This window comes from Silurus meridionalis, chromosome 15 (genome assembly GCF_014805685.1).
Source record: "Silurus meridionalis isolate SWU-2019-XX chromosome 15, ASM1480568v1, whole genome shotgun sequence".
In the NCBI taxonomy this organism is placed as follows: Eukaryota; Metazoa; Chordata; class Actinopteri; order Siluriformes; family Siluridae; genus Silurus; species Silurus meridionalis.
In genome coordinates, this window is record NC_060898.1 from 2,482,501 (window position 1) to 2,487,500 (window position 5,000).

General features: G+C 46.8%; 1 protein-coding gene across 1 annotated transcript in view; it reads right to left on the minus strand.

Annotated features, from left to right (window-relative positions):
• smad7 (SMAD family member 7) overlaps window positions 1-5,000 on the minus strand; it is a 20,528-nt gene that overhangs the window by 7,114 nt on the left and 8,414 nt on the right. The window lies entirely within an intron of this gene.

Sequence of the window (5,000 nt, forward strand, 5' to 3'; positions counted from 1 at the left end):
AACAGGCACACTATAGTGTGTGTGTGTGTGTGTGTGTGTGTGTGTGTGTGTGTGTGGGGCATCACACCACCAGTTATGCCAGTCGAGAGGAGACACATTGCGTTTTATGTCCTTGGGTTTTCGTTCCCTTGTCTTCTAACCTGTGTGTGTCTGTCTGTGTATGTAAGTGTGTGTGTAAGTGTGTTCGTTGTGTAAAAACGTAAAACTTTTCTGGTTCCGAAAGTTTTTTCCTGCAAAAAAACTCGGATCACGATGTCAGCCTGTTGCCATGGCGACTGGAACGACGCCCACCTTCAAAGCGGTCTCTTTCGTCCGTGGAAAGCGTGTACGAGCCTGTTTTTCGGTATTGTGTAGGAGGGCCGTTGAAAGAGAAATCACACACACAACACACAAACAAACACACACTCTAGAAATGCGATCAGCATCATCCGTGTACGGTGTATGACCGGGAAAACCAGAAGGGGAAAAAAATCAGGCATGTTGCTGTGTAAACAGAGGGATGAGTGAAGGATGAGCGAGGGATGAGTGTTATCTGTTTTCAGTGCAGATCGGGTTCCTGGGGGCCGAATCGGGCCGTCTCGGCGGGAAAAAAAAGAACTCGCTGGTTCAAAAAGTCTGCTCTCAGTAGTGGCTTTTCTCCTCCCTCTCAAAGGCCCTCTCATTCCTTCCATCACTCCCTCCATCTCTCTCCCCTCACCCCCCCTTCTGCTGGACCGTTTGAGGGCAGCATAATGACACGAGGCAAGCAGCGGCCGGCCAAAACCCCAATGCAACACACACACTCACACACACACTCACACACACACACAAACACACAGCTTGGCTGCAGTGCTGAGGGAGGAAGTGGGCAGTAATGAAAGAGACCTTGCCTCGGAACAGAAACGCGGCACAGAGCCTCTGAAATTAGAGAGACGCCTCTCGTTCTTCCAGCGTCGCTCCTTAAAAAGCTCTCCTCTACAAGAGCTCTATCGTTCCTCTGTCGTTCCTCCGCTCCAAAATGTTTTCTTTCCATTTTCGCTCAGGCCACCGAACGAGCCCTGCCCAGAAAAGAGAAAAAAAAAACGGAAAAACGAGCTCGCGCCTTTTCTCCTTCGAGGAATGACGACATTTCCTGTGCTGCCCTTTCCTCCTCGGCTAACCCAAACAAGCGAAGGAATGAAGGAACGAGTCTCAGAAGGTTCACTGGCCGGACGCTGGAGCTCAGCCTAAAGCCTGGGCCTCGTCCCGAGTGTCCCCTCGTCACGGGAATCTGAGAGCTGTGAGGGCAGGATGCTGTTTGGGGATCAGTTCGAAGCTCATGGAACACTGAAGTGTGTGGAATCGGGCTGATCCTGGATCAACTTCTGTAGAGCTGCTAAATGAGTCCCCTCGGAGTAAATTTAGCCATGCAGAGGAAGTGTGTGTGTATGCTTACTCCCTCACCTGTCTCGCCTTTCAATTCAATGCTTCACGCCTCACACACACACACACACACACACACACACACACACACACACACACACACAATCACTAATATCTTAGAACCCCGTCGCATACTTTCATCCTAAACCACACACAATTTCCTGTCTCTTTTACACCTATAACAAACCTCACAATCTTGAGAAATCAACCTTTACTATACTACGGTTACCATAGATACCAAACCATGGTACTTATAAATATTATACATAGACATTCATGCAAACTATATATATATATATATATATATATATATATATATATATATATATATATATATATATATATATATATATACAAAATAAACATTGTTAAGAGGAACACAAGACGAATAAATCGACGGCGGCATCTATACGAATCTTCACAAACAGCGTTAACGAGGTGAAACGAAGGGAACAACGACTTCTCGTCTTTGTTTGACAGCTTCCTTTAATGTCATCCTTAAGTTCCTAAAAAGCTTTTTGACCTCTTTCGGCTTCCATAAAACCTCGCAAGCGTAACTATTTAACCAGTTCAAAACTCTCAGAATGGATTCACGTATAAAACTTCGATTGTCCGGCCAAGAGTGGACAGTATCACATCGATGGACACTAATCCCTTATGCACGTCCTTCATTTCTCTCTGTCTCTGTCTCTGTCGCCATCTATCTCTCAGATGTCTCTCTCCTGGCCTTCAGCCGAGCAAACATGTCTGCTGGTGGCTTTCGGATTGAGGCTAACTCTTAATAAACCCCAGCTTTCCAGGACAAACAGCACACACTGAGCAAACTGGTCCAGTAATCCCGCTCAGGCTTAGACATACACACACACACACACACACACACACACGCCGTTCTGACAATCAGGAAACAACGGAACCATCCTGTTCTAATGTGTTTACTTCTGAATTCAATCAAATCCGATTGTGTGGAAATTTGGAGAAATATGTATTTTCTCTCTCGGCTGATGTTCCAGATGTGCTCTTTTTAACCCGTCATTCGAGCAGGCCGCTCTGGAACTTCGTATTTAGCACACACACGACTTATTTACCGCACAGGAGGAGCAGGACGCCGGAGCTACACTCGCTCCGGCTCAGATTTTCCACTAGACCTGCAATACAACCCCTCTCTGAACATACCAAAGTCTCTCTCTCTCTCTCACTCCCTCTCTCTTTCTCAGAATGCCTCAGTGAAACACTCCATGTTTGCTCAGGAGTGCCGACGCAGAGTGAGAACAAAACAGAACTTCTCCAGAAGAAACTCTGCGTTCGGAGGTTGGGAATCTTTGGAATTGTTCAGATCCAGGCTTTGAAGGGATAAAATTCCAGCATGTACCATTTGGTTTTCCATTTTATTACCAATCTACCCCAGAGCTAATCCTGGTTCCTAGCTCACAGTTCACTGAGCACATACATCCCACCACTATCTGGGATTTGGAGCTGATCAGAGTGATTCAACTTTCATTTACCATTTTGCCTTTTAAAAAATACCCAGGAACACCGATCAAAATCAAAAGTTGGCCTTCTGGCTATTAGAGGACCATGGCTCTGGAGTCCACTCCTCATGGAGGACCACGAGTCCAAAACGATATTCCTCACAGGCCAACCAATGCAAATTAGCAAATTCCCCCGTGTCCTATTTCAAGATCTCTATATTTTACCATCTACAATCCGACACATAATCCAGAGGAGGACGAGTCCAACCATGATATACAACGTTTCTAGTTTCTTCACCGATGTTCCACATTGGGGTCTATGCATGTGTGAGAGTCGGCTGATTCGGGTCAGAAAGGGTTAAACCTCTGACTCCGTGTCCTCCTGGAATCCCGTTTGGGACACGGCATAGGCTAGCGTGAGAGGGGCAGTAGGTCAGAGCGGAGCGTTCTGGAGGAACGAGCCTCTTTTGTGTAGAGCCCCCGAGGGATCGCGCTCATCTTCCTCTGCCAGAGAAATCAACGCTCCAGCTCCGGAGGCCCTGCCTTCCCCATTTCCCTCCCTCTCTTTCCCTCTCTCCCTCTCTCTCTGAGCTTTATTCATCCAACTGACCCAAAACCAGGAGGCAAAGTGAAGGAGGAGGGCCAGGGAAGAAGTGTAAGAGGGGTAGAGGGTTAGAAAGACGAGGAGGAAAAGAAAGAGCAGGAGGACGAGAGGTGATGAAAGACGAGCTGAGTTCCTTCTGCTCCACAAATTCACAGTGGGGTAGCGTGGTAGAAAATGTGAGAGGAGTGGAGCAGAGAAGGAGAAACGATGTTAGCGGGTTTTGTTTGCACTGCATGCTGCTGTCGGCACACTGGCGGCAAGCTTTTCAACCTCGTCCTACACACACAAACACACACACACACACACACACATGCACATACACGCACAAAAGGGAGGTAAAACAAACGGCGGGGCACACAAGAGGCCAGCGAAGGGGAGCTGAGCAACTCCAGTACAGGCAACATAATCCAGTATGTCCACCACACACACACACACACACACACACACACACACACCTAACAACCCACATCTCACCCAGGAAGCCCAAGGGTTTAAGAGACTTGTGTTTATTCATCTTTCTTTCTTTCTCTCTCTCTCTCTCTCCCTCTCCTTTTTTATCTCCTATCTTGGACCTGATATACACACTCTGAGAGTCAAGCTGAGGCAGAGCGTGGGGCAACACACACCCACCATCATGTTAAAAAAGGAAAAAAAGCTTTAAAGTCTCACTAATGAGAACCATCTGTATGAATAAAGCAGGCAGAGACCAGACCGACTCCATGAATCCATCTCTCTTACCCTGCCTCCACTACTCTCTTTCGCTTTTTTTTACCCCCTCCTCGTCCGTCTCCACTGCTCGGCCTCCCAGCGCCTCTCGTAAACACTCTGTATCCGCTCTGCGCCGAATACGGGGTTCGCTAAAGCGCGTTGACGATAAGCAGCCGCTCGAATATAAGCAGAAAAGGGTGCACGTAAATATGAAAGATAAGAAGTCACGTTAGCAGAACAAACACGTCTCTGCCGTACAAACGTCCGTGTTCCGGCAATAAGCGTCTCATAACCAAGTAAATACGGCGTAATAATCAGAGACACAAAGACCATTCAGAGAATACACAATAAACACTAGTGATGCACACCCACCAGCCCAGTCTGTCCAATCGGATGCCAGTGGGTCAATCTGATTCCCAGTCTGGCCAATCGGATGCCAGTGGGTCAATAAGATTCCCAGTCTGGCCAATCAGATGCCAGTGGGTCAATCAGATCCCCAGTCTGGCCAATCAGATCCCCAGTCTGGCCAATCAAATGCCCTGTCGGGCTAATGAGATGCCCAGACTGACCAATCAAATGCCCAATCTGGCCAATCAAATTCCAGGTCTGGCCAATCAGATTCCCAGTCTGGCCAATCCAAATCCAATCCATAAAGCAAAAACATGAAGACCAGTAAAGCAACAATCTATATATATATATATATATATATATATATATATATATATATATATATATATATATATATATATATATGATAAGTCTAAAGCAAATACACAGAGAGATGGAGAGGAAAAGACAAGAAGAGATGGAGAGATGAT